A 15033-nucleotide genomic window follows, 5' to 3' on the forward strand; every position below is an offset into this window, starting at 1 on the left:
AAGACAAATGAACCTTGGAGAAAGTTTAAGCATGGAGATGATGGCATGCGCAAGGGGAACAAGAACGGAGTTACAAGTGATGATTCCAGGACTTTGAAGCCACCATAATGAGTGCATGAATCCTTGGACGAAATATACAATATGCCACTTCATAAAATTTGTCCAGAGGCTATTCTAGGTGCCGCGTCACCTTATTTTTGGGCCAGGCCCATGTAATTTCAAAATACTTGATTATAGGCTATTTTTAGAGTCCGTATGTGTGGGAAAACAAGAGTTAGGGTTGGTTTCGGTCCCCTCTTCTAAGGGCCATGAAATTCCCCCCTCTCTCCTCCATATATACAGCCCTTAGGGCATCGTTTAGACTTTGGGTTTTGCTTAGATTAAAGTTCGCCATATCTGCAACTTCGCGTACTTCGTTTGTGTTCAACGACCAGACAAAGGTGTCATAGAACCCCACCTTGATCAATAAAGTTTTCCTCTTATATTCGCAATATCCAGATTGCAATCTTAGTTTCTTGCTTGTTCTCCGTTTGCCTGCAGGAAACAGACCTTCGTGGTCAGGTGATCATGCTCCGTCGTGGTCAATAACCTCTCGGAGTTGGTTTAGCGATTGCTAAGGCGCGACGTCCTCGCACGTTCGTAGTTGGATCGTCAAAGTCGACTTCCTCCAAAATGATAGCCACCATCTCATCGAAAGACGGGACACCTTTGCCTCTATCACAAGATCCACCAAAGGGGGCACCTGGGTGAGCACAACCCACCAGGGTGTGCCCCCCTCTCCTGGCATGCCCAAGTTGGTTGTGTCCACCTGGTGGCCCCGTAGACCATGAAACCGACGCTATAAAATCCTATTTTTCTAGAAAAAAAACAGAGAGAAAGAATTATCGCGACCCACGAGACGGAGCCACCGTCACCTCCTGTTCTTCATCAGGATGCCAGTCTGGAGTCCGTTTGGGGCTCCGGAGAAGGGGATCTTCGTTCTTCGTCATCACCAACCCTTCTCCATCGCTAATTCCATGATGCTCCTCACCAGGAGTGAGTAATTCCTTCTTAGGCTCACTGGTCGGTGAGGAGTTGGATGAGATTAATCATGTAATCGAGTTAGTTTTGTTAGGGCTTGATCCCTAGTATCCACTATGTTCTTAGATTGATGTTGCTATGACTTTGCCATGCTTAATGCTTGCCACTTTGGGCCCGGGTGCCATGATTTCAGATCTGAACCATTTATGTTATCACCATTATATCCATGTTCTACATCCAATCTTGCAAGTTATAGTCACCTACTATGTGTTATGATCCGGCAACCCCGGAGTGACAATAGCCGGGACCACTCCCAGTGATGACCGTAGTTTGATGAGTTCATGTATTCATTATGTGTTAATGCTTTGTTCTGGTTCTCTATTAAAAGGAGGCCTTAATATCCCTTAGTTTCCAATATGAACCCCGCTGCCATGGGAGGGTAGGACAAAAGATGTCATGCAAGTTCTTTCCATAAGCATGTATGACTATTTACGAAATACATGCCTACATTATATTGACGAACTAGAGCTAGTGCCGTATCGCCCTAGGTTATAACTGTCTCATGATGAATATCATCCAATAAGTCACTGATCCAATGCCTACAAATTTATCTTGTATTGTTCTTACTAAGTTACTACTGCTATCATCACTGTTGCACTTGCTACAAAATTACTACTATCACTATTACCGTTACTGCTGCTACTATTATCAAAACTATCATACTGCTTTTCTACAGATAATTAATCTTCAGGTGCGGTTGAATTGACAACTCAGCTGCTAATACCTTCAAATATTTTGTCTCCCCTTGTGTTGAATCTATAAATTTAGATTGAATACTCTACCCTCGAAAATTATTGTGATCCCCTATACTTGTGGGTTATCAACGCATCATTATCTTCGACACGAATGTCTTCACGAACCACCAATGTCTTCATACATTCTTAGGGGTCATCTTTTATGGGTAAACCGAATCAATAGGGACTTCTACCTATGTTTCTCATGTGGATCTCACAAACACATTAGTCCCTCAACCACGTTTGTCATCAATACTCCAAAACCAACTAGGGGTGACACTAGAAGCACTTACAACAACACATACATGAAGAAACAAAAAAGAAAAATAAGCAGTTCAAAAAACATGTAAAAAATATAGTAATGCTGAAACGATTGCCAAGAATGACTTGTAACGTAACTAGTTTAGGTACAAACCGGTGGGAAACTGTTTTCCACACAAGAGAAAAGCATACTTCAAAGTTTTTTTCAAACATTCGATAGGTGACTTATAAGTACTTCTGGTGCACAGTAGCTTCAAGTATATAAAACAAGTAGCTTCAAGTTTGCAATGAACATTATTAAAGGCACACATCGATGGGTGAAAACGATGCACTTTAGTAGCTTTAAGCATTTGCTTTGTAAACATAAGTAACGACACATCTTCCTCTTCTTGGTTGAAACATCTTCTTGAACTTCCTAGAAGGATTCTTCATTGATGTCAGACTTTGCGAGTTTGTAAGTGACAACCTGCCAGAATTGAGGAATAATTTCCTGATACAGATGAAAATGTGAGCAAAAGATTAAGCATATAAAAGTGATAAAAAGACCTAGGGAAAAGAACATAGAACAACAAAAAGAATATACATCGTCAATGTTCTTCATGTTCTTGCCATCCCAGATATCCATGTACATAATAGCATAGAGTGCACAATTGTGGCTGTACCAAGACATTTACATCAAAATCAGAAAAAGAACATGTTATTTCAAAAATGTAAAGTATATTGCTTGTTAAACAGAAAAGTGGACTTAGTACAATGATAGTTCTTTTACTCACAGGTTGTTTTGCTGGGGTAGTTCTCAGGCGAAATGCACTCAAATTTCTCGACATTCTTGTATATGGATCCAGAAGACTTCAAAAGGGTGCCCATGTTGATTGCCTACATTTAAAAGAAGTTATTTAAAAGAAGTTGCAGAGTTAAACAAACACAAAACTTTAGTAAAGAAATACAAAAGTTAAATTATGTGGAAAATATAGTCATACGTTCTTAGAAAGTAACATGTGACAGGTACCAGATAAAACATTTGCTCTTATAAGGTGAAGAGTAAGACAAATAAAATAAGAAAACAAACCAGATTTGATGTTAACTTGTTGACTTGATTTTGAGGAACATAACTCCTTGAATTGAAGAAATTAACTGTTTCAAAGAGATTGCTGACGCAGAACAAAGTCCAACGGAAGGAATCAACTCGGGGGAAGTAAAGTTGGATGGCAATTAAAGTAGAAAAATGAGTATAGATGAAAAAGATGCAAAAATGATGGTTTCATGGAATGATAAAAAAATGTGTACTAGATCACGCTTATGTAAGCTCTTCCCCGAGTATAGTTTCTTGAATTCTCTTAGGCAAGACCTAGAATTGAAGTTTCGGGGATCTAGAAGCAGTTTCTCCTACAGAAAAGATGAAACAGATAAAGGCATTAAGAACATAATAACTTGTAGGAGTATATTGTGAAACAAAAACATACAAAAATATCAATGAGCATTAGAGAATTACCTTGAAGTAGGAAGTAAAGCAATACTTTGAAGGTTCTTTAGTTTTTGGAGCTGGACTTTCATTATCGTAATTGAAAACTTGGACATAGGCATTGAATATTTCATTATCAACCTTTCCTATTGCCTTCAGAGAATTGTAGAAATTATCATAGTCCACTGGAAAGCCATTGACATCGATAACAGTCGGAGTACATGGAAAATAATAGAATAGTTCAAAAACAAAATGCACAAATACGAAGATCATTTGATGTTTAAAGAAAAAGTTGTTCCTGAAATAACTTACTTATCACCATTATTAAGCTGATGAGCCATACAATGAAGCTATGGGAGAGAGTCATTGAGCACCGCTTAAGAAGAATGACAAGCGTGACCAAAAATCAGTTTGGTTTCATGCCTGGGAGGTCGACCATGGAAGCCATTTTCTTGGTACGACAACTTATGGAGAGATATAGGGAGCAAAAGAAGGACTTGCATATGGTGTTCATTGACTTGGAGAAGGCCTATGATAAGATACCGCGGAATGTCATGTGGTGGGCCTTGGAGAAACACAAAGTCCCAGCAAAGTACATTACCCTCATCAAGGACATGTACGATAATGTTGTGACAAGTGTTCGAACAAGTGATGTCGACACTGATGACTTCCCGATTAAGATAGGACTGCATCAGGGGTCAGCTCTGAGCCCTTATATTTTTGCATTGGTGATGGATGAGGTCACAAGGGATATACAAGGAGATATCCCATGGTGCATGCTCTTTGCGGATGATGTGGTGCTAGTTGATGATAGTCGGACGGGGGTAAATAGGAAGTTAGAGTTATGGAGACAAACCTTGGAATCGAAAGGGTTTAGGCTTAGTAGAACTAAAACCGAGTACATGATGTGCGGTTTCAGTACTACTAGGTGTGAGGAGTAGGTTAGCCTTGATGGCCAGGTGGTACCTCAGAAGGACACGTTTCGGTATTTGGGGTCAATGCTGCAGGAGGATGGGGGTATTGATGAAGATGTGAACCATCGAATCAAAGCCGAATGGATGAAGTGGCGCCAAGCTTCTAGCATTCTCTGTGATAAGAGAGTGCCACAAAAGCTAAAAGGCAAGTTCTACAGGACGGCGGTTCGACCCGCAATGTTGTATGGCGCTGAGTGTTGGCCGACTAAAAGGCGACATGTTCAACAGTTAGGTGTGGCAGAGATGCGTATGTTGAGATGGATGTGTGGCCACACGAGGAAGGATCGAGTCCGGAATGATGATATACGAGATAGAGTTGGGGTAGCACCAATTGAAGAGAAGCTTGTCCAACATCGTCTGAGATGGTTTGGGCATATTCAGCGCAGGCCTCCAGAAGCTCTGGTGCATAGTGGACAGCTAAAGCGTGCGGAGAATGTCAAGAGAGGGCGGGGTAGACCGAATTTGACATGGGAGGAGTCCGTTAAGAGAGACCTAAAGGATTGGAGTATCACCAAAGAGCTAGCTATGGACAGGGGTGCGTGGAAGCTTGCTATCCATGTGCCAGAGCCATGAGTTGGTTGCGAGATCTTATGGGTTTCACCTCTAGCCTACCCCAACTTGTTTGGGACTAAAGGTTTTGTTGTTGTTGTTGTATTGAAGTATTTGTTTCCAAGGTACTTCTTATAAAATTCCTGAACATGAGGTTCGATAGTTATCTTTGATAGCTTTTCTTCAGAACATAAGACTTCAGCTTTCCTTTTCTTTTGATTTCTTTTCTATATAGTGCTCGGACCAGATATATTCATTGCTGCATCAGATGACTTATTCTCAGGTACTACAATGTCTATACAAAATCAATGAATTGCATATAATAAGCATTGTGTGCAGAAAAACCGTGAAGCATACAAAAAGAATATGGCAGGGCATCCCAAAACTAAACCAGAAATTGCAAGTAAAATTTTCAACGTGATGAAAGAAGACAATGGAGCACCAAGAGAAAGCAAATAGAAGTTACCTTTGGGAACTGAGTTGTCAAGTTGTGGCATCAAAATATCATCAGCATACTCCATGGCGATTTCAATGCCATCACCCATGTTTTCAGTTTTTTGTGAATTCAATTCCTTTGGAATACAACCATCTTCAATTAGATTGTTTTTTAGGGAATTGACAGTGGGAGAGGACTCCCACTGTGATTTTATATATCTATATAAATGGGGTGTTTACATAGACATATAGGGTGCCTAACTCGGTTACCCATCTACTCCCCCTCCCCACAAACCAGGGAGGGGTGAATTACCAGCTCTCCACGGGAGGAGTCAGGTAAGAAAAAGAGATAGAAACTATCAACCTAGAGCAGAACAAAGATTGACAAACAAGCCTCTATGGGCCTCTTTGACTCTATGCTGGAGTTGACCTAGGTCATTTTTGAAGCATGAAAACCAGGACCCAACAGTAGGGTCAACTCCATGGAAGTGTTTGTTGTTCCTTCCTTCCATAGGCTCCATCTGGCAGTGAGAAAAATTTCCATGAAAAATGGGTCACGCCAGGAGTCTCTGTTCAACTTGAGAGCAGTGAGACGGTTACCAAAGGGGGTCCATTGAATACCAAGTTTGGTCCAGCATGTCCTGCTAAAATCACAAGTGAAGATCATATGGTCCACTGTTTCTTCGATTGGAAGCCCGCAAAGGAGACAGTCAAAATCATATCCGATGTTAAAGTGCCTCCGCTTCAACATATTACGTGTGTTGAGTCTGTCGTGAAAAAGCAGCCAACCAAACACCTTCAACTTCATTGTACATTTTGATTTCCACAGGTGTTTGAACATGGGGTCGGTTCGGGCATCTCTAAAGAAATATGAATAGTAGTCCTTAGGTCTGAAAGTGGCCGTGCCCCATATGTAGTGCCAAATATTAGTATTCGATGTGGAAGGGCAGATCTTGGTCAAGGTTAGCTGTATGTCACGTATTTCTTCCAATGCGAGCGGTGACACGGGGAGGTGGAAGGTTTCATGCAGATCGTTGGAGGCCCAGATTGTTACTTGAAGGAGATGGTAGATTGTGAGGACTAGCATTGCTCTGAACTAGGAAAGGAGGATTGGGACAAGCACCAGACATTTCTTTACTTGGGGTCTGATTGAGCACATTAACAACACTTGACTCTAGCTCATTCACTACCTGAACTTGCTCACTGACATAAACTGAGTTCCCAGAAAGAGGGATTTCAGGCACAATGTTGACATGCTGAAAATCTATCTGATTTGCCTCACTATCTACTATAGGATAAACAGGACACAGTGGTTCCAGGAATGCCAATTATGGAGTCTGAATTGGCTCAGAGATGGTACCTGAGATGTCAATAAGAGTGTTAAAATCAAATTGAGTGCTCTCACTTGTTTGACTAAAAAGAAATATATTGATTAAGTGTGTTGTGAAAATGATTACCATTGTTCCCAACTGAATTCGCTTCATTAATACCACAAAAAACCCAATGTTCACAGTTGTAGGTGCTCGGTCAGTTTCCTGTACTTGCTGAGGAACTGACACTTGCTCTAGAACTCGAGTTGGAATTTGAACTTGGATGTCCTTGCTGGTGTGGCTTAAGGTAACATCAGGAGTAGGACTGACTCCTACATGATCTTGGAATAAAGAACATCTAATTGGCTCATTGTTTACCTCAACTGGGCGATTGTTGGTGTTTACTGCTGGTTCACTGAGATTATTCCTGTTGTTTGCTGCTGAAAGAAGAATAATGGGATTTATGGTTGAAGTGCCAGCAATGTTGACTTGCATGTTTGAATTTGGTTGTAAAGACAACAGAGTTGCTTGCATATATGCAAACATACTCTACACATGTTGTTCATGAAGCTTCTTCCAAATTTGATCATGCTTTGCAACAACTTGAGATATTATGTTCATAGCCTATTAGTTTGACAAACAAAAAAGATACATGTGTATAAGTTCTACTATGAAAATGAGCTGACAAGACTAAAATGTATTAATAAACAAAAGGCAATAAAAAGCATGAAAACATACTTCTGGATTATGGTTCGAAGTAGATGCAACATTTGAGATGTCACTGTAGTTTGGAATGACATTTTCCTCATTATGGTAAGTTTGTGGGGCATTCAGCCACTTTTCCTCAGCCAATACGATTGCACGAGCACTGTAAGGTGTCGAGGAGATGTCTCTCAGCTGAACAAGATAAAAAATATAGTCAACAAAGCTTACTGGGTATTCTTAAACAGATCATGGAACCAAAAGTATAAACAATGAAAAAATGCTCCTTCTTGTTCGAAACTATAACTACAAGTTTTTCCCTCACTTAAAGAATGCACAAAAGAATAAAAAAAGGATAAAACAAGCTTACTGGTAAGAATCCCAATACAAACGGCTTCTTTGATGATGTGTTCAAGTCCACTATAGATAGATAGTCAAAGTCTTCATTCTGAACATGGACTATTCTATGGACTGCATAATTGATGTTTCGTTGCTCACTTTTGTGAAGTCTACTAAGTCCAGATAAACAATCTAGCAATCATGAGAAAAGATGAACGAGGGAATCAATGACTATAAAAAAGAATGCAGAAGTTAACACTACATTAAAAAATGAAAAGGAGAAAAAAATTAGAAAACTTACAGCGGCTAAAGATAAGCATCCACCAACATAGATTGAAATGTTCAACGGAATTTCAGTTTTGTTGAAGAGATTGGTGCTGAAATTATCAATTTCCTTGTTCAAGTGATCAATGCAAAGCTGATCCAAATCAAAGGTCTTCAGCTTAGTAATGTCATGGAGCCATAAAGAATTTTCCAATTTGCATAATTCCGAGAGGTTGGACAGAAAATAGAAACATGAAGCTCCACATGAAACCTTCCGCGGTCTCGTCATTCTTCATCATAGTGATAATATTATCGACTGGAATGTACTTCTGACCATTATCAAGATACTGAAACCTAAGTTGTAATACTCTAGCCACAACAACTACATCTGTGTTGTCCAGAGGAAAAGGCACAGAACCAGAACGGATACCAAAAACCTGAATTACCATCTCCCTTCTAAGACGAATGATCTTTTGACCCTTTCTGAAAACTCCAGGTCCATTATAGTTTATGTGGTTTGCAATTGCAGAATTGGAATTCGAATCATCAAATGAGGATGAATATTCAGGAGATTATCGAGCTCATATTTGGAAACATACGACTTCTGTTTGTCAGTTAAATCACAAACTGCCTTATGCCACCTAACGGTCGAAAATCTGTGCTTGATAGTACCCTAAGGATATTTGTAAAGTCTAGGCATTTTGACAGTTGAGGGACAACCGTACAATAATAAAAAAGTAAGCTGTTGAAACAAAGATTAATTCAAGGAAACAAAAGCAGTACTTAGTATCATTGGTACGTGTATAAGTCACAACAAAGAAAGTATGACAGTTAAAAAACATGTAATACATTAAAAAAACAAGCAAATGAATAACAAGAAAGTATCAAACTAATAAGTACCACATCTTGCAACTTTCATCCTGCACTACTGGGTTAACGTCCTATATCAAAAACTACAGTCACATCACCTAATACCATTTCAATAACGAACACTCGTCTAAAAAAACAAAACTAGCACCAGAACCATACATATGTGAAAAGAGTAGAAACACAAAGGTCATCCATCATGTAATAAAGTATCAAGGTACAAGTACTAGTGCTAAAGTTGTTGCAAAATAACATCAATGCACACATATGAACATGATGAAAAAACATCTAAGTAATTGTTAGTTGTAACCTACAACAAAAATCACCAGACCTAACACTAGTCCATAAAAAAATGCTTATTCACTTTTATACAACACATCCACACAAGAATAAGCACCAGAAAAAAAATGAGAGACAATGTAGACAATTTCAGAAGTACTATTATTCTTGTTGGCTGATTTCCAGACCAAAATAATGGCTAATGTTTTTTGAACCATTTAATTCTAAGCTACAGACATTAATTCAACAATGGCTGGAGATGGAGTTTTTTGAATCATTTTATACTTTCCCTAGTCATTCCCTTATAGCATCACTCGCGGTAAAACGAAAAAAGACACAAGAAAACTAGCTATTATAGTAAGCAGCAGTAGGAACAAATTACCTAAATCTATATAGTTATTTGGTAGATGCTACAGTAAATTATGCAACCAACTTATCACACTTGTCTAAGCAAAGATCGGGCTTCACTTATAATTCATTTACATAGAAGATAACTGCCAACTGATGATAGATGCGTCCACTTGAACAAATAGAAGCTCCAGTACTAGACATCGCACACAACTCCCAGATAAACAAAGAAAAATAGTTCACTTGGTGGGGTGGCGCTGAAACAATAAACTCAGAGAACACAAAAACCAATAAACTATTTGTGCACCCACTTGGTGGGGTGGCGCTGAAACCTTAAACTCAGGTTCATCAAGTTCTGTTCACAAATTTGCATCGCACTGGTTTTGCATGTTGATTGCTATCTTCTGTCCCCTAGTGTCTAGTCCAGCAAACGACTTTATTTTTCTTAATTAACAACTAAACAGAAGAAGATCCACTGACGACACCCAGCCACAACAGACACAGAGAACTAGTACTGATCAAACCAACATACGAAAAATTAAGTAATTTTAGTTGGTTAAATATGTTGACAGGTGCTTGCTTCTAAGGAAAATACATCCTAACAAGCCAACTGAACTAGTCCATAATGCTGCTACACATTACAAAAACTAAAAAGAACATGTAAAACAAGCGATAAGAACTTCTCCATTGAGATACACAACCCCCATATCATCATCAACAAAAATAGAAACAAGAATCAGAAAGCAAAGCACACGAACACACAACACCATATCATCATGCCGCATCATACCCTGAAATCTAATCTCTGAAGACAACCCCCTAGTCTAGACTCAGATTCACCAAATCAGAACTGCCCTGTACAAGACCATGTTCATCAAACCCTAGCAAACACAAGAACAGACACTAACGCAATAAATAGCCTCGATCTTGTAGTAACACACAGACAGAAAGGAACAAATCGCGCAGAATTGGGGCCATTACATTCAAGATGATGAACTTGACGAACCCTAGATGACGCGGAGCTTGAAGGAACCCTAAAAGACGCAGGCCTTGACGGGAGCCCTAGACGCCGCCGAGCTTGATGGAACCCAGACAAAGCCGACACCGACGATGGAGACACTAAACACCTGCAAATAAACATCCATTGCGACGACGTCAGCCAGATCAGATTAGCGATGAGGCGGACAAATCAGGGGGAGAGAGAACTGTTGACTGCTTACGAGGGGCGGCAGTGTCCTGCCGGATTAGGAGCCCCGAGGAAGAAGCAAATGAAGAGGGAGGATCGGGCATCCGACAGGAGAAGCAGATGAATACGAACGAAAGCTTCCTTATCTGGAGCGACGAAAGAGATGCATGAACGAAAAACGAGGACAATGAAAAAAGGCCGGCCCAAATGAAGTCAGGGGTGGTGTGCCGTACCTCGACACTTTGCGAATCACTAACTAATTAAGAAGGAATACTCGTTGCAAAGAGCATTCCACTTTCCAGTTCGCGACAAGTGACGCACATGCAGCATGCCACTTGTTGTAACTGGAAAGTTTTTTTTTCATAGATTCATTTATTTAAAACGTTTATCTTTTAAACCATGCGTTCAAATCCCGAACCTTTTTCACCATTGGATTTTTTGCGTCGAGATCTTCAAAACTAGATCCCATGTTGATAGGTTTTAACGAAATTTTTTTCATGAAAAAAATCAGACGAAAAAACCGGGCGAAAAAACCAAATCGGGAGCATGGTTTTTTTCCTTTCTGAAAGAGGCACACCCGTGCCTCTCGCGAAATCACACCCGTGCCTCTCATGAAAGAAAAACCGTGACTCACGTGAAAGAAAAAAAATGCGTTTTTTCCGTTTTTGAGAGGCACGGTCGTGACTCTCGCGAAAGCACAACCATGTCTCTCGCGGAAGCAAAACCGTGACTCTCGCGAAAGAAAAAAAAACAGAAAACGCGTTTTTCCCTTTCTGAGAGGCACGACCGTGACTCTCGCGAAAGTACAACTGTGCCTCTCGCGGAAGCAAAACCGTGACTCTCGTGAAAGAAAAACAACAGAAAACGTGTTTTGTTTTTTCCTTTCCGAGAGGCACGGCCGTGACTCTCGCGAAAGCACAACCGTGCCTCTCGCAGAAGCAAAACCGTGACTCTCTCGAAAGAAAAAAACAGAAAACGTGTTTTGTTTTTCCTTTTCCGAGAGGCACGATCGTGACTCTCGCGAAAGCACAACCGTGCCTCTCGCGGAGAAAAACCGTGAATTTCGCAAAAAAAAACGTGTTTTTTCGTGCAAAAAATTTTTCCCCGGTTTTTTGATCGAAAAGCTAAGGAAGACGGGGAGAAAACCAAAACGTCAAAAAAACCCAGAAAAAACCCGTTTAAAAAGCCAAAAGCGCGGGCGGAAAAATAAAAAAATCCGAAGGAAGCGTCCAGAGCGCGACACGCGGCGAATAGCTGAGAGCGCGTCAAGTGGCACTGATCGTTGCGAGGCTCCCGAAGGAGCGCTCGTTAAGAGCATCTCCAGCCGCGCCCCAGGAAGGCCTCCCCAGACGATTTTCTCGCGCCGGCGCCGAAAAATGGCCCAGTCGCGCCCCCAGGAGCCCGATTTTCGCCGGTCTGGGCCGAAAACAGCGCCGGTGGACCCAGGCCGAACCCGACGCGCTGGGGGGCGCCCGGGGGCGCCGGGGCGAGCTGTTTTGGCGCGAAAAAGCCGCGGGCCAGCCGCGTCAGCGACACGGCTCCTCGTCTTCCCCCAACGGCCTCGGTTCCCGCGGGAAATCAATGGCAAGGCTACTGCCGGTCAGCCTTGCCATTGATTCTTCACGGGGGGCGCGTTACAGGACGGCGCGCCGACGCCTCCCCTCCCTCGCACACGTTCACATGGGCGCGGCGCGGCTATATAGCTGGTGGCCTCACTCGCCTGTGCCCACACCAGCCCCGCCCCTCGCCGCCGCCCAGCCCCTCCCTCTACCTCTCCCGAGCGTCGCCGCCCAGCCCCTCCCTCTCCCTCTCTACCTCTCCCGAGCCCCTCGCCATGGCAGAGCGTTTCCCCGGAGACGAGGCGGCGGCCAACGGCTTCGGCCGCCGTTCGCTGCGCGAACAGGAGTCCTGGCTCCTGTTCCAGGCGAACATCCCGGCGCCGCCGGACATGCGCGCCGGGCCGACGGCGTGGAGACTCAGCGACGGGGAGTGCCCGTTCCCCCGCTGCCCGACGCCGTGGCCAAGCCCAAATACTTCGCAGAGGAGGTCGAGGTCGTACGCGCCTCCCTCACCGACGCCCAGCTCTCCCTCCCCCAGTACGCCGCCGACAACCACCGGCTTGGGCGGCGTACTTCGAGCGCCGCCAGCAGCAGGGTTGGCATCCACCAACGACGCGTCGGTGGTCGGCGACCAGAAGAATAGCAAGGGGCGCCACCTGTGGTGGGGCGTCCCCGGCCGCACACTCGAGGGTGTGCTGACGTACCTCGAGGGCGGCAACGACTCGCCATTGGCGTACCCGGCGAGGGTGGCCGCCCCGGCGGACCACCGACCCGCCGGGCCATGGGCGCCAAGGAGGTTCGGGTCCTCCTCCTCTTCTTCCTCCTCGTGATCTTCCTCGCACTCCTCCGGTACTCCAGCCCTGCTCGGCGTCAAGGTCGAGCCCACGGCGGAGACGCCGCTCGGCAAGCGCACTCGCAGAGCCGGCATCGTCATCAATGAGGGCGGTCGGCGCGCCTCCTCGTCGGCTCCTCCTCCGTGCTTTGTCAAGCCAAAAACGAAGACGGGGCTCGCGCCGGTGAAGAAGGAGCCGGCCGCGCCGGTGAAGACGGAGCTCAACGACGACGACACGGCCCTGGAATGGGCGCGCAGGGACTCCATAGCGATGGAGAAGGAGCGCCTGGAGAAGGCGAAGGAGTGCCAGTGCGCCACCCTGCGCCGCTTTGCGGAGCGCCGACGCGGCCGCGACGAAGGCGGAGTCGTCGTCATCTGCGACAGCGACGACGACGACGCGCCGCCGCCACCAGCCCGCGTTGGCGATGCCGGTCAGGGGTCCAACAGGGACGGCCGCGTCAAGGAGGAGAAGTCCGACGATGACGGCGACGACGGTGACTACTCAGCGTTCAGCCAGTTTCTTTTTTAGATTAGTTATTGTAACGCCCTCGATGCGGCTATATCTCCCACGTGTCGAAGCACGACTTAGATGCATAACCGCATTGAAAGCAATGTCGCAAGTGAGGTAATCTTCACACAACCCATGTAATACATAAGGGAAAGGAATACATAGTTGACTTACAATCGCCACTTCACACAATACATGAATAAAGCATTACATCATCCAAATACACTCAAGGTCCGACTACGGAACCAAAATAAAAGAAGAACCCCAAATGCGACAAGGTCCCCGATCGACCCCAACTGGGCTTCACTACTGATCAACTAGAACGAAACAACACAAAGGACAAGATCTTCGTCGAGCTCCTCCTTGAGCTTGGTTGAGTCTCCTGCATGGTCTCAACGGCACCTGCAAACTGGTTTTAGAAGTATCTGTGAGCCACGGGGACTCAGCAATCTCACACCCTCGCGATCAAGACTATTTAAGCTTATGGGTAAGGTAAAGGTATGAGGTGGAGCTGCAGCAAGCGGCTAGCATATATGGTGGCTAACATATTCGCAAAAGAGAGCGAGAAGAGAAGGCAAAAGCACGGTCGATGAACTATGATCAAGAAGTGATCCTAAAACAACCTACGTCAAGCATAACTCCAACAACCGTGTTCACTTCCTGGACTCCACCGGAAAGAGACCACCACGGTTACACACGCGGTTGATGTATTTTAATTAAGGTCAACTTCAGGTTTTCTACAACCGGGCATTAACAAATTCCCATCTGCCCATAATCGCGGGCACGGCTTTCGAAAGTTCAAAACCCTGCAGGGGAGTCCCAACTTAGCCCATGACAAGCTCTCAAAGTCAACGAAGGATATACCTTCTCCCGAGACATTCCGATCAGACTCGGTATCCCGGTTCTACAAGACAACTTCGACAAGTTAAAACAAATCCAGCAACACCGCCCGAATGTGCCGACAAATCCTGATAGGAGCTGCACATATCTCGTTCTCAGGGCACACTCAGATTGTCCAAACTTCCGGTAGGCCAGCCCAGAGTTGCCCCTGGTGGTCACCGGCGGCTGACGAGGTGGACCAACACTCAGAGTAGCACTGGCCCGGGGGGTTTAAATAAGATGACCCTTGAGTCCGCGGAACCCAAGGGAAAAAGAGGCTAGGTGGCAAATGGTAAAACCAATGTTGGGCATTGCTGGAAGAGTTTTATTCAAGGCGAACTGTCAAGGGTTTCCCATTATTACCCAACCGCGTAAGGAACGCAAAATCCAGGAACATAACACCGATATGATGGAAACTAGGGCGGCAAGAGTGGAACAAAACACTAGGCAAAAAGGCCGAGCCTT

General features: G+C 44.1%; 1 long non-coding RNA gene across 4 annotated transcripts; it reads right to left on the bottom strand.

Annotated features, from left to right (window-relative positions):
* Positions 1-2173: 2173 nt before the first annotated feature.
* Positions 2174-11020, bottom strand: LOC123127484 (uncharacterized). Of its 4 annotated transcripts, none has more exons than XR_006462525.1 (12): positions 10825-11020; positions 10611-10731; positions 8148-8264; positions 7878-8038; positions 7544-7702; positions 6953-7429; positions 5527-6855; positions 3568-3722; positions 3145-3461; positions 2849-2951; positions 2659-2731; positions 2174-2565 (listed from the first exon to the last, which is right to left on the bottom strand). It is a non-coding gene; the product is annotated as an uncharacterized lncRNA (long non-coding RNA). The 4 variants fall into 4 exon arrangements; XR_006462523.1 differs by having other exon boundaries at positions 10586-10731; XR_006462524.1 differs by having other exon boundaries at positions 3568-3690; positions 8148-10731.
* Between the last annotated feature and the right edge of the window lie 4013 nt (positions 11021-15033).

The sequence above is a fragment of the Triticum aestivum genome, chromosome 6A (assembly GCF_018294505.1).
Source record: "Triticum aestivum cultivar Chinese Spring chromosome 6A, IWGSC CS RefSeq v2.1, whole genome shotgun sequence".
In the NCBI taxonomy this organism is placed as follows: domain Eukaryota; kingdom Viridiplantae; phylum Streptophyta; class Magnoliopsida; order Poales; family Poaceae; genus Triticum; species Triticum aestivum.